General features: G+C 34.8%; 1 long non-coding RNA gene across 4 annotated transcripts in view; it reads left to right on the top strand.

Annotated features, from left to right (window-relative positions):
* The first annotated feature begins 12,808 nt into the window (after window positions 1–12,808).
* LOC127721793 (uncharacterized) overlaps window positions 12,809–25,989 on the top strand; it is an 89,624-nt gene continuing 76,443 nt past the window's right edge. For all 4 annotated transcript variants that reach the window (XR_007991468.1, XR_007991467.1, XR_007991469.1 and 1 more), the window contains exon 1: window positions 12,809–13,078. This is a non-coding gene — a long non-coding RNA (uncharacterized LOC127721793). The remainder of the gene's footprint in view (window positions 13,079–25,989) is intronic.

Raw genomic sequence — 25,989 nt, 5'->3', positions numbered from 1 at the left:
TATTTGTAGATCTTACTTTCCTGAACATTTTTGTTGTTCAAAGTTTATCTTTATCATTAATAATATTCAAGATAATAACCAAAAACTGCAAAATTCCTTAAAATTACCAAATTAGTGACAGCAACCCAACAATGGACTGTTAGATTCATCTGAAAATTTCATGGCTGATAAAACTTGGCCTAATGAACATTTTAACCTCTCATCAGATTTGCTCTTATTGCTTAAGTGTTTGAGATATAAGCCAAAAACTGCATTTTACCCCTATGTTCTAATTTTAGCCATGGCGGCCATGTTTTTTGACGAAACAGAAAATAAAACACAATCTTTTTCTAGATACCCTAAGGATCATTCAGTTTAAGTTTGGTTGGAATTGTTTCAGTGGTTTCAGAGGAGAAGATTTTTTAAAGTTAGAAAACGTGATAAACAAATTGTGTAAAATTGTCCTCAAAGGGTAATACTCCTTAAGGGGTCTATTGACAATTTTGTTCATATAAACTTATTTGTAGATCTTACTTTGCTGAAAGTATTTGCTGTTTACAGTTTATCTTAATCATTAATACTATTCAAGATAATAACCAAAAACTGCAAAATTTCCTTAAAATTACCGATTTAGTGGCAGCAACCCAACAATGGGTTATCCGATTCATCTGAAAATTTCAGGGCTGATAGAACTTTACCTAATGATCACTTTTATTCCTTGTCAGATTTGTTCTAACTCTTTTGTTTTTTTTTAGATATAAGTCAAAAACTGCATTTTACCCCTATGTTCTATTTTTAGCCATGGTGGCCATGTTTTTTGACGAAACAGAAAAATAAAACACAAACTTTATTCTAGATACCATAAGGATTATTCAGCTTAAGTTTGGTTGGAATTGGTTCAGTTGTTTTAGAGGAGAAGATTTTTTAAAGTTAGAAAACATGATAAACAAATTGTGTAAAATTGTCCTTAAAGGGCAATAACTCTTTAAGGGGTCAATTGACAATTTTGGTCACATAAAACTTATTTGTAGATCTTACTTTGCTGAACATATTTGCTGTTTACAGTTTATCTTTATCATTATTACTATTTAAGATAATAACCAAAAACTGCAAATTTTCCTTAAAATTACCAATTTAGTGGCAGCAACCCGACAATGGGTTATTAGATTCATCTGAAAATTTCAGGGCTGATAGAACTTTACCTAATGAACACTAGCTATTATCCCATGTCAGATTTGCTCTAACTGCTTTGGTTTTTGAGATATAAGCCAAAAACTGCATTTTACCCCTATGTTCTATTTTTAGCCATGGCGGCCATGTTTTTTGTCGAAACAGAAAATAAAACACAAACTTTATTCTAGATACCATAAGGATCATTCAGCTGAAGTTTGGTTGGAATTGGTCCAGTAGTTTCAGAGGAAAAGATGTTTGAAATAGTTTACACCAGACGGACGACGACGACGACGACGACGACGACGGACGCCAAGTGATGGCTTAAGCTCACAGTTCCTTCGGAACGGTGAGCTAAAAATATATATCGAAGGAGGGGGTTTTCAACCCCTGGATCATCAGCCCTGGGTCCGCTGAGGCTAATTCAAGTCTTCATTGCTGCCTATGTCTTTTATCTTCTTGTTCCCTGCAAGCAAAATGTGGAGACTTATTTTTATAATAGTGTTTCTCGGACGTTGGCTGTTCCTCTTTGGGAAATGACGGAAAACTGCATGATCAGCATTATACATGTTATTGCTTTGTTTGAAAAAAAATACATTTACAAAGGCTGGTCATTATTATTTTTTTAATAAACCATTTAACCATATCAAAGATATAGGTTCTTAACATAATTCTCTTAACGTTTCTTTTGTTATTCTAATAATTGAAATAACAGAAGACAGAGGTAAACAAAAACCCAACAAAAACAAGTGTATTACTTCCATTCGTTCATGTGGCTGCTCTGTTGTTTGTTATGAACTATTTTATAGTAAGTGTTCAAGAGTCAAGAGTAAGGGGCAGAGTGTTTGTTTAAGACATTAAACTTGTCTAGATTCAGGGCAATATAAGTTTGGCATATATTGTATAGGCATATATGTATCGTAGTTGACCTCTGGCTGATGTGTTTCTGTGTAGTTTGATTTCTGTCTATATTTGAAGTATATCTAACAAATAAACTTTTGCATTTACAAAAAAATAGTATTAATCGTCTCGGATCTTGTATATTAAAAATTGATTAATTTGCAACAAACTGGAGATACATGGAGGATCTAAAATGGTTGATTAATTTGCATTACGTCTAGTGACAAGTATTTCATGCATGATCTGGACGAAAACAAATTAACAATGAATGCAATATAGATATGTCTGCATTGAAGGCTGAGGGTTTTGCGTATATTGGGGAAATCAAGTTAGCTTTAGAACAGACCACATCAAACAGTTGTTGCAAAGGTTCTTTAAAATACAAAGAGCATGGCACACTCCCAGCATGAGGCATGCTTCAGACTATAACTTCTCTTATCTGCATGGATTTGAACATCACTTTGTTTTTCAGTGGGTGCATGTCGTTTGTTGGTGTGGATCATAGACACCTATGTTTTTCGTTTTTCGTTTGTGTTTTTTTTATAAAGATTAAACCGTTGGTTTTCCTGTTTGAATTGTTTTACACTAATCATTTTTGAGCCCTTTACAGCTTTCTCTTCGGTGTGAGTCAAGGCTCCGTCGTAAACATTGTGACATGGATACCACATTTTCCTATTGATATTTAATGCACTACAAGAACAAACAAAATGTCATCCCCGCCCGGCGATTGTAAATTTTGAAGGAGAAAAGAAAATTGATATAGTTTTGGACTATCCGTTAATATCAAACACATTCAAGTACTGAAAAGATGTTGTCAGATGGAAAACAATCTTATATAAATAATTGTATACATGTATGTTTAATGTGTCAGAATTAACGGTTTTCAAAGATGATAATTTATGATATAAGGAAGGATAGGAGATATCTTCTCAACGCCTACGGTGCGCTTAAAATAATTGTCCTGGCTGTTCAGGACGTTTATGGTAAAATGGTGAATGGCTTATTTAAGGTTCATCACAGGGAATTTGATATGGGAGGGGGATTTAAATATCCTAGAATAATAAAACAAAAAAAGGTTACAAATAAATATTTTGCCCAACAAATGTAGAAACTAGTTATGTACAAAAAGAAAAATATTCGAGACTCGCAAAAGGTGATAATGATAATAGACCTTTTCAACAATTGTCTACACCTACAGTTGAGAACGACTACGACAGGTGAGATATGAGGGGTCGTTTCATAAATAAAATTGAAAAAAATTATTATTGATCGCATATGATTATTTTGATTGCCAATGAGACCACTATCCAACATGACGTGTAGATAAGCAATTGTTGTGTGCCGTACCTTATTTTGTTTATTAGGTATTTGTTTATCAAAACGAAATCTATTTGTGAATTGACTATGAAGAAAAGGAAGGACTTCAATGTTTCATTTCTTTTAGACGTCGAGTTGAAAAATGAAAAAAAAAAAAAAAAAATACCTGTATTTTTGTAGTAGATGTTTAATTAATCAATGTTTTATATCTGTTGACTAGGGCGGTACATGTTTCTACAATGTCTGTTAATTTTGGCTTCCAATGTCTCAGTGGTACTCATAACAAAATAGATACCAAGATTTTTAAAGGCCCTTGGTGTCTCTTCTGATTCAGATTCAGATTCAAATCGTAAGCTTTTTTTTCTCGTTCTCTTGCTATTTTTATGACTTCTGCAGTAGGAAAAAAACCACACAATGCAACATATAAAACAGACATTCAGGTACCGCATAGTCTGCATTTTGGTTAAAGACCCGAATCTCCACCCCCCCCCCCCCCCCCCCCTTCCAAAAAAAGGAAACAAAGTTACTATCTTTGATCGAATAAAAAGTAAATAAATATGAGAGCAAAGCATAATGTCAAAATATCAAATTGTAAACTAAATATTCTATTGTGAAAAAACTTACCAATTGCAATGACCAACTTGTTTAGGAATTGTTTCATGCGCATAAAACATGCTGCGGGGTTTCACTAGTATAATTGGGATCTTAAATCTCCCGTATGTATGGTCAGAGATGAAATTTAAAAAACCTTTATGCATGGAAAAAATAGTAAAGAGTAGAAAACCAAAGCTATGTCCTGAAAAGGGGAAGGGTAAGCAGTTCTTCGCTTCTTGCAAGACACACGAAGGTCATTTTTCAGGAACAGGGAAAGGAAAGGAAAGGAATCTACGACAGGGGAAAAGGTATGTTCACGTCTTTCGGGACACGGACAACCTATAACGGTCAATCAGTTCGGCGCTGTCAAAAAGACACTGCAATGACAACAAGCTCTGTTGGGATATAAATACCATACGCATCACTGAAGAGACATTAATTGTAAAAATGCGCATGTGGCGCAGAAAAAAATGGTGCCGTTAATGTTTCCAGTTCATTAAGGAAACATCTCAATTTTAACATGGTATCTTAAAGCGGAGTAGTCTCTCGTAACTAAATTATCGATGTGACCTTTTCCTTTGACCTTTAAACAAATAGGCTTTTACCCCTTCCAAAATTGAATGTGTACAACAAGTGACGTGAAGATCGGTTGAGAAACACAACTCGAGCGGACGGACGGTAGTCCTGTTACAATGTTCCTTCAGCAAATTTCATAAATAGCATTACAAAAGCGAGTTAATCGCAATTGGCATGTGGAACAATCTGCGTTGACAGACTCGCTTATCTAAATACTCACATAATCATGAAATTTAAGAAGAAAAAAAGGCAGATTATGTGAATTGATTGCAGTAATTATTTACTTGAAGGTTTAATAAATTCAACGTAAAATGTCGTATAACTACATGTAATAAGAATGCTATACAAAAGAGAGAGATATAATAGTTCATATTTGTTAGAAATATGTTCTTTCGTCCAAATAGTGTAAAACGATAAATCAAAGGTGTAAAAGTAATACTATTTATGAATGATTTTTAGTTTTGAGACGACCCCTTCATTTTACCTCTAAACTGTAGGCGTCATTAGTCGGTGTCGAGAGTTATTGAAAAGGTCTAATATGCGTAACATACAGGGATACATATTTGAAGCATACCCAGTTCACGGACAAAGACCTTGTGTAAAGTAAAAGAAATGAATTAACATCGATCAACATCGATAAACATCAAGTGACATACATTTTTGTAATATTCATCCTGACACGATATTGCTTTTTGTATCTTACCATTAATTGGCATTTATATTCTTCAGTTTCGGGAAACCCAATGTTTTTTTACAATCATATGTTGACGCCTTACATTAATTTTGTTTGTTCTCTATGATTTTAATAGAAGAATACTTGTGTAACCCCGAAATGGCCTGCAACATGACCAATAATTTTGACTTAACCGTTTGCTCAAACTATATAAGTTATATGGTTCGCTACTGACCCCTACGGATCCATAGAGGGTTAGTAAAATCCATAGTTGGTGAGACCGAAGGCCGAACCTCCTGTGGATTTGACTCACCCTCTATGGTTCGTAGGGAGTCACCGTCAGTTGTGAATCGTGTAACGAATGATCGCACGCGGGACTTTTCCTGCGGCGTTTTGTAGAAAAATAAACAATGAAATACAACATCAATCTATGACGTTACCATTAACAGTAGATGTGAAATCAATAACCCCATATGAAATTTACTACCCCTACGGATTTACATGGTCAGGGTCACCACGTCACAGCGTTTAACCAATCACAACGTCATAATTTATCCGCGTTGGGATAATGACTGATAGATTGTTTTTAAAAGAAATATTTCCTTCATATCATTCTCTTTACTCATTTTAACATGAGTGGTCATTATATCTGAAGGATGCGAATGAAAATAACGAGAAAATAAACAGTATGTGTGTGCGCATGTGCCAGACATATTTTGTGCTAGTAATAAGAATACGGCTTTGTTCAAAAAGCGTAATTAGGACGTCATATTACAATGTTTGTTTGACGTCAATGACAAATATATCACGCATTTTCAAACAAAACAGAAAACCATTGGAGGATATTTAAAAATTCAAAACCTTAGTTTGCCAGTAATGTAGAATTCAATGTTGGCATATGTACACAGTAGCCTTTTCTGCATAATAAATCTTACAGCAGATTGATTCAACTGTTTCGGTAATACTTGTTTTTTTACATTTATATATATCATAAAAGATAAATCATATCGTGCCTTTATTCCTATAAGGTTTTCTGTGCTTTGACCCCTTTGGTTAAACTGGTCGATTCACTTATAATATAACGTGCTACTGAATATCATGGATTGCAATTTATAGGCATTTCATTAACAATATTTGGATTCCGACATTTCTTATAAAATCCACTTTTGGTGTAAGAAACCGGTGTACTTATAACATTTTCCCAGAAAACAATAAAACAAGGGCAATGATATAATTATATATAGCTTTCGGTTTTCCACCTATAGATCGTCCTGAATATGCCTGTAATATTTGCCACTAGACGTTAAACCAGCAAAGCCCAATCAATTCAATGACGGAGCTACTATTTTAGTAGGTATATAAACACCGAAATTGATGTTTATGAATTTTAGGATTTTATCTAAACCTATTAAATAAATAAATTCAGCATAAAAGTAAGATGAAATTTCTGTGTCCGAGAGACATTATAAGTTGAGGATATACCACTATAACTCTAAAGGGTTGACCATTTGTTTCATTATATGACTTTATTTTTTCTATTTTCTCAATGCCTAAAAAGCATAGGAAATCCATTGCGATAATATCAGATTATTACATGACATTTTTCATATCAGATGCATTATCAGCCCAAGGTTTAATATCAGCCTAAGAGCTGCAGCTGTGCTATTTGCGCAGTCAAATTGCATTGGACGTATAATCATTTCTGATGTACAGTCACTGACCGTATATATCTCCTTATGAATGCCGTTGACAATGCATGCGTTCCTGTTTTATTTATGACGTCATTAGAAATAGATATAAGAAGATGTGGTATGAGTGCCAATGAGACAACTGTCCATCCAAGTCCAAATTTATAAAAGTAAACCATTATAGGTCAAAGTACGGTCTTCAACACGGAGCCTTGGCTCACACCGAACAGCAAGCTATAAAGGGCCCCAAAAATTACTAGTGTAAAACCATTCAAACGGGAAAACCAACGGCCTAATCTATATAAAAACGAGAAACGAGAAACACTTATGAACCACATCAACAAACGACAACTACTGAACATCAGATTCCTGACTCAGGACAGGTGCAAACAATTGCAGCGGGTTTAAACGTTTTAATGGTACCAAACCTTCACCCTTATCTGAAACAATAGTGTAACATCACAACATAGAAAAACACACTATAAAATATCAATTGAAATGGCTTAACGCAATCAAAAGACATATTAACACCAGTAAACATACACTGAACAAATTAATTTGATCTATGATACAATGCAAATACAAAATAAATAAACTAAGGGAAGAATAATTAAAGTAACATGTTATACCGCTGTGAAATGTTAAACAATTTAAGAAAAACAATATACTTGAACACAAATATCAGCCATTACGAAGAAGTTAAAATGTATAGTAATATCAAACACTTACCAAAGCTGGTGTATAGACCAGATATAACCCTGAATAACATTAAATAACAAAAAAACATTACAATTAGTATCAACAGGTCATAAACAAGAAAGTACGATTTGAGAGTACTCGCAGTTACTGACAGCTAGTTAAAAGCCAAAAACAATTAATAATAAAAAATCATGCATCAGAGACTAAAATCAACTAAAACACATCCCAGGGATTTAGTATTTTAACGTCATGGACAGTCAAAGAAGACATGACTTGCGCAATGCCAGAAATAAATGTATCGACAGGCAGTAGGCTATAGTTAGGAGTTAACCTCTTTATAGATCAAAATGAACGTGTGTGTGTCTTTATACATCCCGTTCGAAAAGAATACAAATTTAGTTATGTTTTAATTTGCTGATGACAAAATCGATATTAGTGCCAATGTTAACTATATTCAAAGATCTAATTACAACATTGGTAAGATAACCTTTACTAATAAGTTTGTTTAAAGGTTCGATGAGTTTACACGGATCATAAGAGTACAGTTTTGCGGAGTTTTTACGGTCATTCGCTCCATATTCGAAAAAGATGGTTTTTATCCTAAATATTTCAATTGGAACAGTTGTAGGAGTTGCATTATATAAAGAATAACCATGCATTTCTCCTGCTAGAATAGAAATAATTCATTGGGTTATTTTAGACATGGTATTCCCCATCTGCCGTGGTATTTGCATTAAACAATTTTAACTAGAACACGTTTTAACTGTATAACAAAACAATTTACGAAAAACAAACACATGTAAGATAGACCTGAACCAATGACAACCACTGTACTACAGGCTCCTGACTTGAGATAGGCACATAACGAATGTGGCAAGGTAAAACATGTTTGTTGGCGCTTAAAACTCCCTTAGCCTGGGGCAGCCGTGTTACAGCACAACTGAACATATAGGCGAAACAAAGTGAACAATTCAGTTGCAATTTGTAACTCAAAAGATTGGCAAGAGGAACCAAAAAACAAGTCACAAAACATCGAAAAAAGAGTACTCTTAGTTACTGAAAGCTAGTTTGAAGCTAATTACAACTAATAAATAAATCATGTTTTTCCAGACTAAAGTATCAACTACTATACAACTATACTGTATATATATGACTCTTTCACAAATTACTTGAAACCTTAATTTGCTTTCGTAGATACAAACATTTCATTGGAAAATTCGACTGCAAATGTACATGCAGAAAAAGTTTTTACGATCCACGTAAACTTATTGGTCCTACGAAAAAAGAAAATCTATATATCAATTTTAACACTGAAACAAAACCATCGAATATCTTCGTAATCTGTACTGCAACATTGATTTCGTTTCTATTGAATTAAAACATTAATAAATATATCTATTGCTATACTACACGAAATTAACACTTCATTCATTTCGTGTGTTTGAAGCGTTTTTTTTTTATTACTTTATGAAAATAAGAAGATGTGATATGATTGCCAATGAGACAACTCTCGATCCATGCATGAAAGACCGAATGACGTAGAAATAAGCAATTAGATATCATCGTATGGCCTTAAACAATGAGTAAAATCCATTTATAGAAAGCTATAAAAGGTCAAATAAAAAAAAACGATGCAACAGAAACACAACTACTGAATCAACTACATGCTCCTGTGTTAGGACAGGCACTAACATAATATTGTGGGGTTAAACATGTTTGAGGGCGTGCGGGAGTTTAAAAAGGCTACATAAAGCTAGTTCAAAGCCAATATATAATAATAATTAATAAGAAAATCATGTAATAGAATTTAAGACTAAGATATCAATCAGTACACATTCAACTTCTACTGAATCTAGTGTAAATACGTCACTGCCTTCCTGTGGCGTAGCAAGGCCATTTGTAAGTGTACGCACGAACTTCGGCGAGTGGTCTGAAGGCAGCCCCAGCGGTCCCAGGGCAGAGGACCTCCGGGTAGGGGGCGAACACTAAAAGGAAGCTATTAAACCAAGAGTTCCAAGTAGTGAAGTTGAACGCTTTCCTTCGAAAATTTTCAGATCGCTATAACGAGTTGGTTGACTGTTTCACAGATGACGACGGACATGTTCCATTGTTGTCACAACAATTCCGTCCTCTTTTCTTTGAATTTGACCTACCGAATTAGACTTATCACCGAGTTTTTACTTACATGAGCACGGTGCTACATGTGGAACAGGATATGCTTACCCTTCTGGAGCACCTAAGATCACCCCGGTTTTAGGTGGGGTTCGTATTGCCTAGTCTTTAGTTTTTTTATGTTGTCTTTTATGTACTACTGTTTGTCTTTTCATCGTTTTTCGTCTTTTGAAATGAATTGTCAGTTTGTTTTCCAACTGATGATTTTGAGTATCCCATTTGTATCTGTCGCCTCTCTTTTAAAGTTTGATTTTGGGTTTTTTTCATGTTGATTTCATTGTGTTGATTTGGAATCTAAATCTAAAACCTTTGTTTTAGAGAAAAATGTCCAAACCAGTTACTTTAGGATATGTTTAAAAGGAGATGTTGGGTTAACCAATCAATCGACACAAAATCAAACTTTATAGAAATAGTTAAAAAAAAAAAAAAAGCAAGATCGATCAATTATTTTAACTTCATATAATTTTCACTCCTTTTTACAGGAAAATTTCGTTAACGGACCCATGAAATAATTAATTTTCATAGATGGTCAGGTGTAACATAAAAAGGCAAGCCACTCTGACACATCTTGTATCCCAGCAGATACTAAATTGCTTTAAACAATAGTAATCTGATTAGAATATTCACAGTAGATTCAAAGTTTGACAGATAATGAAGAAATATATAATATACCATTTGATTAAAAAGTAAATTTCATCACTTTTATCTTCAATTACGAGTCATCGAAGAAAGCATTACAATTGCTCATGTGCTTTAAACAGTCCCTTAAATTTATTTGGATCAAAATATTTTTCCCTCCAAAAATCATGTGTACGCCCAGGCATTTTGACGTAAACGTAGCTACGCGCCTGCTTTCATCAGGAACACTCAGGTCCAACCATTTGAAAGTCATTTTGATGTATATATCACATTGCATGAACACGAACAGTCTGAAAAACATGATTTACTTATTAGTTGCAACTGTCTTTGAACTAGCTTTGAAGACTAAGATATCAATCAGTACACATTCAACTTCTACTGATAGTCGGTGGCCTAGTGGTCTAAGTAGTTACTACTGTAATCACTAGCCAGTCAACACTGAAGTTGTGAGTTGGAACCCCGCTCGTGCGGGTGCACTCGACTCCAATCTTAATTGGCTAGAATTGTCAGTTTCCCTATCGAAGGTCGGTGGTTTTCTCCGGATACTCCGGCTTCCTCCACCAATAAAAACTGGCCGCCATGAAACAGCCCAAAAGCGGTGCTTAAAAGTTAAAAAAAAAAAAAAAATCAAAATCAAATCAAATCAGTAGCTGTGTGTACTTGTGTCATTAGTATCTATATTGGTTGCATTGGCTTCATGTTAATGGAAGGTGTAGCTCACAAAAATGTTCAACCCCGGCAAATAATGTATGCATGTACCTGTTTCATGTCTGAAGCCTGTATTTTACTGGTTGGTTATTGGTTGCTGATTATCATATTTGTTTTCGTTTGTCGTGCTGTACATATAATTATGACAGTCAGGTTGTTTTTTTTTTTTTGTTCCAAGCGTTAATCCTTTAGTCATATCTTGCCTGTATAGCTTACCTTGTGTTATAAGTTTTTGCTCATTGTTGAAGGCCGCACGACGACCACAGGCACTTGCCTCTGCAAAACGATTACCTATATATATTTTATTGAAGTATATATAGGATCATATATTCAGGATTTCTTTTCGGACTGAGATATTTATTAGTCTCAGTTCAGAAGTATTAAAGTATATCTTTTCTTTTTAGAAACAAGTGCCTGCATGTGACAAAGATCTATACCTGTAGAACTTTACATCTAGACCTATAGAACTTTAAATCAACGTGATTTGGTCTCAGATGGTTGTTGACAATCTTACTGCATCTTCTTATTTTGATAATGTCCAGTTTATTTATTTTTGTTTATCATCAGTAATCCTTTACATCCTTTTTTTTATTTTCAAAATCAGAATATTCTGGTTTCGTTTTTTAAATATGAGAAAACTTACGTCCCCCTATCAAAAAAAAAGAAAAGAAAAAAGACAACAAAAAACAAAAACAAAAATATGAATAAATTAAGGGACCCCCTTTTCTTTTAATTATATTTGTTTATCATCAGTTGCACAATTAATCCTTTTACAGCCAAGGGGCGGATCCTGTCATTTTTAAAAGGGGCTTCCCAACCCGGTATAAAAAGGGGGGGGGGGGTCCGACCATATGTCCCCATTCAAATGCATTGATCGTCCAAAAAGGGGGTTCCAACCCTCGTACCCTACTCTGGACCCGCCACTGCAGCCTTCTTTTTATTTTCAGAATCAAAATATTCTGGGTTTCTTTGTTTTGTTCAGATATGAGAAAACTGACGTCCCCAAACAACAACAAAAAATTATTGATAAAAATAAAAACAAAATAAAAACAGAAACAGAAAAAAAAAAAAAAAAAAAAAAAAAAAAAAAAAAACAAGATAAAGATGAATAAATTAAGAAAACCCCCTTTTCTTTTACAATTCTTTGTTTTAATAATAATAATAATAAACAAATAACAAAACAAAACAAAAAACTTATGATAACTCAAAGAGATCCGGATTGCGAAGACACCCTCTTCCAATCTGTTAAAATCGACAAGTATCACTTTTGAAGCCATAGGCTCTTTATTCATGCATTATAAAACTTATTTTCTGTTATCAAATCCTACAGTATTACATAGCTGAGCTCTTCAAAGGGGGGGGGGGGGGGGGGGGGGGGGGGGGGGGGGGGGATTGGACCTTTATCAGGACTCCGTGATCGGGTGTTTTTAAGCTCGGGATTTCGGGATTGATCCTTTCGGGATCCGGGAATTCTTTTTTCGAATTTCGGGATGTCGGATTAAACTTGAGTTTTTTTTTAAATTCGGGACCTAAGGATTCCATGTTTTTAAGCCCGGGATTTCGGTATCAGGACCCCTCCTACCCCCCCCCCCCCCTTCTCTTCACACACACACACACACACACACACACACATTTTTGAGCCTCCTCGTGGGGTTTTGGATTATGTGATTACGTGGCTGTTTTATAGTGATTATTGAATTACCAGACCAAATATTTCATGATTATTTAATGATCTAGGAAGGTATTTTTGATTGTTTGATTATCTTGTTTAAAAAAATAATTAGTGATTACTTGGATACCCCCATGAGGGGCCTCATTTTCATGGGGTTTTCCAGAATCTGTTTGTGTTTATACTAAGCTACACTAGACTAGTGTATTTTATCATTCAATTACAATTACTGTTTTGCTAGAATAGTAATTTGGATATTTATTTGATCACACCAAACGTTCATTATATTACAATGTAAGTATTTTTTAATCATACATATAAATACATGAAATCAGAGACATATATACACATGTCTCTGATGAAATATAGCCCCTAATGCATGTACACATTTGAAGCAATATCAAAAGACAAAACATTACAAGCATCCATGTCACATTACAAATTGATAAGTCCCGATAGCGTAGTCTGTCAGTTGACGTTTAAATGTCACGTTGGGTTGTTGTGTCAATAGTAAACACGAAATAATTCTCGATAGGCGATGACGGGTCAAAAAGATCTCAATTACGGATTTTTTTGTTCTTTCCCGTCATACCGTCAGAGTTCTCAGACGCACTAAAAGAATCACTAAAAACTGATTTAATCATGTAAGCAAAGTATTCCCCCAGATGCATAGCTTAGTATTTAGCAAAATAAGGCACACGGTTTAATAGTAAAGTTGGTTTCTTGTCAAAATGGCACAATTAAGGTTCTGAGTCAATGAGCAGGGACAGTCTATATATACTAACATATATAGAAAGTCCCTGCAATACACCTTATCGCTATTCCCGCGTGACCAGAGAATCTGTCACGCTTGAACTTTTGACGTCATACAACAATCACTTTTCCACTGTGGCGTCAGATATTTTCTATTATGACGTCAAAATTTTACGGGAACTTTTGTGATGTCCAGTAATGGCGGACAAATAGCGATAAGGTGTATGAGAAAGATAAGTATGATGATGATGATGAGAAAATTCTAAAAAGTGCTACTATTTTCCATACCGGAGCGTAGCTATAGAATCTGACACCCCAAAATTCCGACAGTCCACTCCACATGTTCCAGTAGTCTGCCAGGCAGAAATTCCGACAGTTCGATAATACGACAGTCCGTTAATTCGACAGTCCGATGGTGTGACACAAAGCCGTGTTGTTGCAAAAGATATAAATCTAGTCTTCATATAAGCTTATTAAAATACTGCCGAAATGGGAGCATGTTTAAAATTTTAAAAAGTTGAATATGTTGTAATGTATACAAATTAAATCCTATATTGTTTGAACAATTAGGGAGCTAACTTTTGACTTTTAGGGGGGAAAAGGAGAGGGATTGATGAAATTTAATAATAGCAATTCTTTAACCAAAACATGATTAAAGATTTATTCAACACAAAAACGTTCAGAATGTCAATTTATTATGAAACAATGACAAAAATCGAGTTTTGGTTAGTGTATTGTTATAAATATTTTATTAGATCACCTGGCCCTTTGGGCCAAGTGAGCTTTTCTCATTACTTGTCGTGCGTCGTCATCTGTCGTCTTTGTTGTTAACTTTTATACAACCGCAAAAAAAATTTTGCGGTCGTATATTGGTATGACGTTGGCGTCGTCGTTGTCGTCGTCGTCTTCCGAAGACACATTAGTTTTTGCACTCTAACTTTAGTTTAAGTGAATTGATCTCTATGAAATTTTACCATAAGGTTCAATACCACAAAAGGAAGGATGGGGTTGATTTTGGGGGTTATGGTACCAACAGTTAAGGAATTAGGGGCCAAAAAGGGGCCAAAAATAAGCATTTTTGTAACTTCCATACATAACTTGTGTGTTAGTGTATGGATCTCTCTGACATTGTACCACAAGGTTCCACATCACAAAGGGAATGCTGGGATTGATTTTGGGGGGTAATTGCTTCAAAATTTTAGGAATTAGGGGCCAAAAAGGGGCAATAAACAAGCATTTTTCTAGTTTTATGACAATAACTTGTGTGTAAGTGTATTGATCTTTATGAAATTGTACTACAAGGTTCCATATCACAAAGGGAAAGCTGGGTTTGAGTTTGGGGGTAATTGCCCAAAACGTTTAGGAATAAGGGGCCAAAAAGGGGCCAAAAATAAGCATTTTTCTAGTTTCCAGACAATAACTTGTGTTCGATTGTATGGATCTCTGAAATTGTACTGCAAGGTACCATACCACAAAGGGAAGACTGGGATTGATTTTGGGGGTAATTGCCTCAAAATTGTAGGAATTAGGGGCCAAAAAGGGGCAAAAATCAAGCATTTTTATACAACCGTTCTAGTTTCAGGACAATAACTTGTGTGTAAGTGTATGAATCTCTCTGAAATTGTACTACAAGGTTCCATATCACAAAGGGAAAGCTGGGTTTGAGTTTGGGGATAATTGCCTTAAACGTTTAGGAATTTGGGGCCAAAAAGGGCCCTAAAAACAAACATTTTTCTAGTTTCAAGACAATAACTTGTGTTCAAGTGTATGGATCTCTCTGAAATTGTACTGCAAGGTACCATACCACAAAGGGAAGGCTGGGATTGAGTTTGGGGTTGATGAATCATAAGGGGGTTCAAAAAATTTTGGGGAGGGATATTTTTTTCCTTTTTTTTTTCTTTAAAATTTTCCATTTTAAATTGGTTATTTCTGATTTATATATAAAAGCAAATAATAATGATATGGTTTGAATAGGTAAATTAAAAAAAATTTAAGTTCTTAGACCACATTCATTCTGTGTCAGAAACCTATGCTGTGTCAAATATTTAATCACAATCCAAATTCAGTGCTGTATCAAGCTTGAATGTTGTGTCCATACTTGCCCCAACTGTTCAGGGTTCGACCTCTGCGGTTTTATCAAGCTGCGCCCAGTGGAGCATTTTATTACATTTTGAACTTCCTCTAGAGAACCACTGAATGGAATGAAATCAAACATGGCATGAATGTTCCTTATGAGGTGTTGACCAAGTGTTGTTACTTTGTAACCGATCCATCATCCAAGATGACCGCCAGCGGGGGACTTAGTTTAACATAGGACCCTATGGGAAATACATACAAATGTCTTCTGTTAGAGAACCATTGAATGAAATGAAACCAAACATGGCATGAATGTTCCTTATGAGGTGCTCTGACCAAGTTTTGTTACTTTGCAGTCAGTCCATCATCCAAGATGGCCACCAGCGGAGGACTTAGTTTAACATTGGACCCTATGGGAAATACATACAATTGTCTTCTTTTAGAGAACCACTGAATGGAATGAAACAAAACATGGTATGAATGTTCCTTATGAGGTGCTGACCAAGTGTTGTTACTTTGCAGAAGTTCCATCATCCAAGATGGCCGCCAGTTGAGGACTTAGTTTAACATAGGACCCTAAGGGAAATACATACAAATGTCTTCTTTTAGAGAACCACTGAATGGAATGAAACAAAACATGTCATGAATGTTCCTTATGAGGTACTGACCAAGAGTTGTTGCTTTGCAGCTGGTCCATCATCCAAGATGGCCACCAGTGTTGACTTAGTTTAACATAGGACCCTATGGGAAATACATACAAATGTCTTCTTTTAGAAAACCGCCGAATGGAATGAAACTAAACATGGCATGAATGTTCCTTATGAGATGCTGACCAAATGTTGTTACTTTGCAGTTGGTTCATCATCCAAGATGGCTGCCAGGGGGGTACTTAGTTTAACATAGGACCCAATGGGAAATACATACAAATGTCTTCTTTTAGAGAACCACTGAATGGAATGGAACCAAACATGGCATGAATGTTCATTATGAGATGTTGACCAAGTTTTGTTACTTTGCAGTCAATCCATCATCCAAGATGGCCGAAGGCGGGGGACTTAGATTAACATAGGACCTTATGGGAAATACATACAAATGTCTTCTTTTAGAGAACCACTGAATGGAATGAAATCAAACATGGCATAAATGTTCCTTATGAGGTGTTGACCAAGTGTTGTTTCTTTGCAGCCAATCCATCATCCAAGATGGCCACCAGCGGGGGACTTAGTTTAACATAGGACCTTATGGGAAATACATACAAATGTCTTCTTTTAGAGAACCGCTGAATGGAATGAAACCAAACATAGCATGAATGTTCCTTATGAGGTGCTGACCAAGTGTTATTACTTTGCAGTCGGTCCATCATCCAAGATGGCCGACAGCAGGGGACTTATTTTAACATAAGATCCTATGGGAAATACAAACAAATGTCTTCTTTTAGAAAACCACTGAATGGAATGGAACCAAACATGGCATGAATGTTTCTTATGAGGTGCTGACCAAGTGTTGTTACTTTGCAGCCGATCCATCATCCAAGATTGCCGCCAGCGGGGGACTTAGTTTAACATAGGACCCTATACAAAATACATACAAATGTCTTCTTTTAGAGTACCACTGAATGGAATGAAATCAAACATGGCATGAATGTTCCTTATGAGGTGCTGACCAATTGTTGCTACTTTGTTGCCGATTTACTGTTCAAGATGGCCACCATGATATTTGATTAAATAATGGGACCAATATTAAACTGAATTTGGCCTCAATCATTATTTGGGTATCTGTTATGATTTTGATCTATCTTTACATGATTTCTAAAACCAAAGAAGAGTCAGGTGAGCGACACAGGCTCTTGAGAGCTTCTAGTTTTTATTTATATTTTTCATTGTTTCTTAAATAAACAAAACCAAACTTGTAGGGTGCGAACAAACTTTTTCGTGCAAACGTGTAGGATGCAAAAGTTCATCATGTTCGTATGGGATCAGTGGGGCCCTGTACAAGACGTCATAATGACTGATTTGATTAATTTTCTGTTTGAAAAGTATATTAATTTACAAATGTTCCATGTCTATATAGGCATACATTTCAGCGACAAGTGACCACCTGTTGGACTATCGAGCTGTTGGATTATAGGATTGTCGGACTATCGGGCTGTAGGATTATAGGACTGTCGGACTACAGGACTGTAGGATTATGGGACTGTCAGATCATAGATCTGACCCCTTCCTTACGACCTTCAGGTACCGTACTAAAAGTCAGACACCTCACTAGTCCTCGTCCCATTGGTCTGACATCCAATTAAATCTGACACCCCATATGATTATCATAAATATACCTTATGATCATTATGCTTATCTATTTTGGAAATTTACGCCGCTTGACCCAAGATTCTTGGCAAGAATCTATGCCTCAACTATTGACATCATACGACAATCACTCCATTGTGAGGTCAGATATTTTCTATTTTGACGTCAAAATTTCACAGTAACTTTTTTGATGATCAGTAATCATGGTAATACCCAATGACGGACAAAAAGCAATAAATGGAGTTTATCTGACACCCCGATAGTTGGACAAAAATCCATTTAAGAGAATCGTTGATGGCAAGATATTTGAACTACTCTTCCTTATATTAAGTCAGTAAAAGAAACTAAAACAGATTATGCCATACCACCCATCTGATATTTCCTTCCTGGGGTTTTCAGTATAGAATTCAACTTATCGCTATTTGGAAATCTGTCTCGGTTGACCAGAGAATCTGCCCCACTTGAACTATTGACGTCGTACAACAATCACTTTTCCATTGGGGAGTCAGATATTTTGTATATGACATCAAAATTTTACGGGAACCTTTGTGATGTCCAGTAACGGCAGATAAATAGCGATAAGGTGTATTGATAAAATCCCAAATTTTTAGAGACTTTGCAGGATTTATGGATTTTGAAAGCGCCTTCAAAAAAAGGGGGGGATTTGTTTTCATTTCATCAAATTTGGGGATCAGAATATTTTTAGAAAAATAACCAAATCCACCCCCCCCCCCCCCCCCCCCCCCCCCCCATTTTGGTTGCATCAATTTTATGCTTAAGTTCTCAAGTTTTTACAAAAAGTGGTGGCACTGGAAATGGGATATTTTTATGCCCCCGCCATAGTGGAGGGGGCATTAAGTTGTACCCTTGTACGTACCTGTACGTCCGTACGTCCCAAAATTGGTTTCCATTCTCTAACTTGAGTTTGCCTCAACTAAATGTTATGAAACTTATACACAATGCTATTTACCACAAAACACAGATTAAGTTTGAATTTTGGTGATGTCACTTTAACCATTCTAGAGTTATGCCCCTTTATAAATGGAAAAAAAATATTTTAGTTTCCGTTGTCTAACTCAAGTTTGCCTCAACCAAATGTTATGAAACTTATACACAATGCTTATTATCACCAAATACAGATCAAGTTTGAATTTTGGTAGGGTGACTCTTAACCGTTCTAGAGTTATGCACCTTTTTAAGTGGAAAAATTACAAAATTTTTAGTTTCCGTTTTCTAACTTAAGTTGCCTCAACCAAATGTTATGAAACTTATACACAATGCTTTTAACCACAAAACACAGATCAAGTTAAATTTTGGTAGCGTCACTTTAATCATTATCGAGTTATGCCCCTTTGTAAATCGAAAAATTGCAAAATTTTTAGTTTCCGTTCTGTAACTTAAGATAGCCCCTGCCGATACACAATACTTATTACCTTAAAACTCAGATCAAGTACAAATTTGTGTAGCATCACTTTTATTGTTCTTGAGTTATGTCCCTTTATAATGTTGTATGGAAGCGGGGGGCATGAACACATTCTCCATTTATTTAGCTTTTTGTTGCCATGGCAATGGTTTTATTTTAACCCCCCGAAAAAATAAACTTGTTTTTGAGAACTTTTTTATGAACTTTTGAATTAAAATTAATTATTTATGAATGGACCCACAATTATCATGATTATTTATACATGTCTTATTCAGTTTTATTTTTTTTATTGTCACTTGCATGTACACTATTTATTAAGAAGAGTTCAAATAAAATTTTCTCTAAAAAACATCAAAAACCGACATTTTGAGCTTTTCACACAAAAAAACAGGACGGGCAATATTTAATTTTTTTTATTACGATAAATGATCAGATACTCCTCCCTGAACAAAAATATGCATTAGTAGCTCATTGAGGCCCAAAGGGCCTCATGTGAGCATATGCCATCACTTTGGCGTCCGTTGTCGTTGTCGACTACGTAAACTATTTCAAGAATCTTCTCCTCTGAAACTACTGGTCCAAATACCTTCAAACTTTAACTGAATGTTCCTTAGGATATCTAGTTTATAAACGTTATCCGAAGTTTTGATCCATTGACAAACATGGCCATAGAACGTAAGGGCCAAATGCAGTTTTTATATGCCGCAAAAAAAATTTGCGGTCGTATATTGGTATGATGTTGTCGTCGTCCTCGTCTGAAGACACATTGGTTTTCACACTCTGAACTTTAGTTTAAGTGAATGGATCTCTATGAAATTTTACCATAAGGTTCAATACCACAAAAGGAAGGTGTGGATTGATTTTGGGGGTTACGGTACCAACAGTAAAGGGATAAGGGGCCAAAAAGGGGCAAAAAAATCAGCATTTTTGTATCTTCCAGACAATAACTTGTGTGTTAGTGTATGGATCTCTCTGACATTCAAACACAAGGTTCCATATCACAAAGGGAATGCTGGGATTGATTTTGGGGGTAATTGCCTCAAAATGTTAAGAATTAGGGGCCAAAAAGGGGCAAAAAAACAAGCATTTTTCTAGTTTCAGGACAATAACTTGTGTGTGTAAGTGTATGGATCTTTATGAAATTGTACTACAAGGTTCCATATCACAAAGGGAAGGCTGGGTTTGAGTTTGAGGGTAATTGCCCTAAACGTTTAGGAAATTGGGCCAAAAAGGGGCCAAAAAACAAGCATTTTTCTAGTTTCCAGACAATAACTTATGTTCTAGTGTATGGATCTTTCTGAAATTGTACTGCAAGGTACCATACCACAAAGGGAAGGCTGGGATTCAGTTTTGGGGTGATGTTTCATAAGGTGTTCAAAAAATTCGGGTGGAGGGCGGGTGGATTTTTTTTTTCTTTTTTTTCTTAAAATTTTCCATTTTAAATTGGTTATTTCTGATTTATATAAAGCAAATACTAATGATATGGTTTGAATAGATAAAATAAAAAAATTTTAAGTTCTTAGACCACATTCATTCTGTGTCAGAAACCTATGCTGTGTCAAATATTTAATTACAATCCAAATTCAGTGCTGTATCAAGCTTGAATGTTGTGTCCATACTTGCCCCAACTGTTCAGGGTTCGACCTCTGCGGTCGTATCAAGCTGCGCCCAGCGGAGCATTTTATTAGTTTCTGTACTCTACTTAACATTTTATTAGGTTATTATCCTGAATTTATGATTTAAAGGAAATTTTGCAGTTTTCGGTTATTATCTTGAATATTATTATAGATAAAGATAAACTGTAAACAGCAAAAATGTTCAGCAAAGTAAGATCTACAAATAAGTTAATATGACCAAAATTGACTATTGACCCCTGTAGGCATCAGGTAGGAGTTATTATCCCTGAAAGACAATTCTCACAATTTGTTCATGTAGTTTGCTTACTTTAAAAAATCTTCTCCTTTGAAACTGCTGAATCAATTTCAGCCAATCTTGGGCTGAATAAGTTTCAGAGTATCTAGTATAAATTTTATATTTTATTTCCTTGTACATCAAGAAACATAGCCACTATGGCTAAAATGGAACATAGGGGTAAAATGCATTTATTTGCTTTTGAAGAAAATATGAGACTCAAAGAACATTTAAATGACATTTTTATCATTAATAAAATTGAGAATGGAAATGGGGAATGTGTCAAAGAGACAACAACCCGACCATAGAGCAGACAACAGCCGAAGGCCACCAATGGGCAGTCAGGGGACTTATTGAAATAAGTGATTTTTAAATCACTTATTTAAGTAGCAAATTCAAAGTTTTGTCACAAATTGTGATTTTGTAGTTTTACCAAAATTTTAAACACATAGGTTTAGATAATATCTTTTCATTAGTAAAATTAAAAAAAATGAACTTTTTGCTTCTTTTAAGCAGCAAGGTTTATGCCTTTGATGCAATCATTTAGCTGCAAATTCTGTTTTAGTTGAAAAAATGCTATAAAAATGGCTTTACATAATGAACTGATACTTTCTCAACAGATTTTTCCCAGCAGTGTGATTATTTTTCCTGTAAAATTCAAGGTTTCATCTTATAGATTATGTAATAAAATTCTACTGTTTGTGATCAAAATTTCACTGTTTGGGGGTGTTGAAATTAGTGGGGGTTATTAAAATAATGATACTTAAAGAAGTGATTTTTTGGAAGGAAATTGAGGTATGATACTTAAACAAGTGATTTTTATGTCATTATCCTAGATTTAGTACAAGGTCATCACCTGACATGACCTGGTCATCCTATCAACACAGATGTTGGTTCTGATAATTTTAGCAACATAATTAGTCCCTAGATCATTAGTATTCTATATTTAAAGCTACAATAAAATTAAATCACTTAGTCTAGTGATTAATTTGTACTACTTAAATAGGTGATTATTAAAGAAAGACAACTCTTACTTCCAACCTTTATGGACATAATGTTACTTGAATCAGTGATTTAGAAAATCACTCATTTAAGTAAGTCCCCTGACTGATGGGTCTTCAATGCAGCAAGAAACTCCCGCACCCGTAGGCGTCCTTCAGCTGGCCCCTAAACAAATATGTATACTAGTTCAGTGATAATGGACGTCATACTAAACTCCAAATTATACACAAGAAACTAAAATTAAAATGATACAAGACTAACAAAGGCCAGAGGCAAAAAGCAAAAATAATCATTGATGAAAAATTTAAGCAAAAAAATTAGATAGGATGATAAGATACAAAAGAGCAGAAAACAGCCCAAGGCAACCAATGGGTTTTCAACATGGCAAGAAAATCTCTCACCCAGAGGTGGGATCCAGCCTTGGGCTGTTTTCTGCCCTCCTGGTCCGGTTGTTGTCTCTTTGACACATTCCCAATTTCCATTCTCAATTTTATCATATAATAAATAAATTTGGTGTATTTACTGTCTTCTGATTGGTTAAAAGCATTACAAATAAATAATAGCCATTGATTAAATGTGAAAATAGCCTGCAAATGTGAATAAAGAATATTGAAAATAATTTTGGTTAACTTGAAAGAAGTAAGAAAATACATATATATCAGGATGGTTTTCTTTTGCATGGTATCATCTGAAAGCTTATTAAGGGTCAATATCCAGGGTCAACATACACTTTGACCTACAAAGCTTTATGGATGCATGTGGAGTGTGACAATTGCACATGCTTTAAATTGCTATTTTAATGAAAAATTTTAAATATATGCAGAATTTAACATGAAAATAAAGATATGGTAAATGGAGCACTTCTATATCTAAGCAACGATAACAATTAACCAAGTTACATACTCTGGTGTAAGCTGTGTTTTAAACTTTGTATCAGTAAATTTCCTCCCATTCTAATAAAGACATTTTATAGTTATACAATTTATATGAATTTATGTTATATACAAAAGATAACTAATGAACCATGTACTTTGATATTATATAATCTTAAAAAGTGTCTTTAAAACAAAGTCACACTCTTTTGAACATTTATTACTTAAAATTTCTGTTCAAATTTATTTCACATCCCACTCATTTATGTTTTCTTCTCTATGGCATCAGAACTTATTGAAAAGACATTGAATTTAGGTTTCTTCTAATGACAATTTATAGAGGGGTACTCCTGACATATTTGAGTGCCTCAACTTATTAAGTTTATGCATTGTTACATGTATGTATGTTATAAATATATTTTGGTTGTAAATGTTGCCCTATTGAGACCGTGAGTATATGACTCAGACTTCTTTTAAACTGAGTTTTACTGTGCATATTGCTGTGTGTTTGTTTTTTTTTACATTGGCTAGAGGTAAAGGGAGGGGGGGGGGGTTTGAGATCTTGAGATTTTCTAGCTGCATTGAAGACCCATTGGTGGCCTTTGGCCAATATCTGCTATTTGGTCGGGTTGTCTCTTTGACATATTCCCCACTTCCATTCTCAATTTTATATATAAAAAACCATTTTTTGCTCTTTTTAAAAAAACACCATTAACCTGGAATTAAGAATTTGAAGTTTTAGAATTTACGTATTCCATACCTAGCTATAAAGCTAGCATATATTATATATATATATATTTAGAATTAATTTACATCTTATCATGTAAAATAATCCATGATATCAAAGATATTTGGTTGTTTAATTAAATAAAAAATATCTTTTTAGAATTCATTTATTATTGTTTTTAAACAATTTTATAATGTAACACTTAAATGGTCACATTTCTGACAGTTAGGACATGTTTTTGGAGCATATCTTCCAAACAGTAATAAGATATCAACATGATAAACAAGAAACTTGAAAGCACATAAGATTTTATCAGGATGGTTCTGTTGACCTAAAAAATATTCCTGGATCATCAAAAATCTTCATTTCACGACATTTGATTGACACCCGCCCTAATATCTTATTGTCATATATTTCTTTATATCTTTGTTGAAATTCATTTTTATACGATCTATGACGTTTGCGTCGTCTAAAGACACATTGGTTTTCGCACAATAACTTTAGTTTAAGGGAATGGATCTCTATGATATTTTACCATAATGTTCAATACCACAAAAGGAAGGTTGGGATTGATTTTAGGGGTTATGCTCCCCCAGTACCAACAGTTAAGGAATTAGGGGCCAAAAATAAGCATTTTTGTAACTTCCAGACAAAAATGTGTGTGTTAGTGTATCTCTCTGACATTGTACCACAAGGTTCCATATCACAAAAGGAATGATAGGATTGATTTTTGGGGTAATTGCCTCAAAATTTTAGGAATTAGGGGCCAAAAAACAAGCATTTTTCTAGTTTCCAGACAATAACATGAATAACTTGTGTTCAAGTGTATGGATCTCTCTGAAATTGTACTGCAAGGTACCATACCACCAAGGGAAGGCTTGGATTGATTTTGGGGGTAATAGCCTCAAAATTTTATAAAAAAAGGGGCAAAAAAGGGGCAAAAAACAAGCATTTTTCTAGTTTCAGGACAATAACTTGTGTGTAAGTGTATGGATCTCTCTGAAATTGTACTGCAAGGTACCATACCACAAAGGGAAGGCTGGGATTGATGATGGGTGTAATTGCCTAAATATTTTAGGAATTTGGGGCCAAAAAACACATTTTTCTAGTTTCCAGACAATAACTTGTGTGTAAGCATGGTAAGTGTATGGATCTTCATGAAATTGTAATACAAGCAGAGCTCCAGATAAGCTGCATATTTTCGTGATCATGCAATAAAAACAATTGAAAACCCAATGCAACTGATGATTAGAGGATACAAAAACCCAATTCATGCAAAGGAAAACCTAATTACATGTCAAAACTATGCGTTCTCAACCCTTCTAGTCATTTTTATGTGCGTTATTAACCCTTGTCTATCCATTATCGTCGAGTAAATCTATTTTTGTAGTATTTATAATTTAAATTGGAAATCTGCTTGTGTTCCAAAAATAGAGCATTCGCGTCAAATAATTGATCTGGGTGCCTGTTGGAATTGTCCGTTGCTCAAAGATGTAAACCGGTTTCGATCTTCTCTGCTTTTATCCAAGTAGCGTAAGTCAGGTAATCAATTATTTTCGTATTGCACGAGATTTAGGGAGCTACTGTTTGATTTTTATAAGGGGGGGGAGTCTAGGATGAATTTGAAAAAAATAGGCAGGACAGGAGTTTTGAGTAAAAAAAAGGCAGGAAGAGACACTTTGCAAAAAAAAAAGGCAGGATGACAATTTATGCAAAATAAAGTCAGGATAAACTAAAAAAAAAATCCAGGACCGAATAAAGTGAAAAATAAAAAGGCAGGACAGAGATTACAACTGAACTAAAAAAAAATTCAGGACAAAATTTTTCACCCTAGCCCCCCTCCCCCTTATGACAATGAATGAATTATAACGAAAGTAAATTTCTGGTAAAAATATTGAATAGAAGCATAGCATGTTTTCAGCTTCTTTTTGATCATGTTGATAGCTGAAGGATAATATTGATGATAACAAGACTCGGCTAGTGTTATCAGGAAGCGTTCCGCGTACACACAAGTTCATGTGTCCAGGGCGAGTATAAGTGTGTAAACTAGAACATTTTTAGTAGGATAAACATGGATTTCGTCTCCATATGACTGATCAGAGGCCAAATCAATCATATAGTTGAAAAGCATTGGAAACCAA

The sequence above is a fragment of the Mytilus californianus genome, unplaced genomic scaffold (assembly GCF_021869535.1).
Source record: "Mytilus californianus isolate M0D057914Y unplaced genomic scaffold, xbMytCali1.0.p SCAF_12, whole genome shotgun sequence".
Lineage (NCBI taxonomy): Eukaryota > Metazoa > Mollusca > Bivalvia > Mytilida > Mytilidae > Mytilus > Mytilus californianus.
This window is presented reverse-complemented; position numbering and strand designations above follow the sequence as displayed.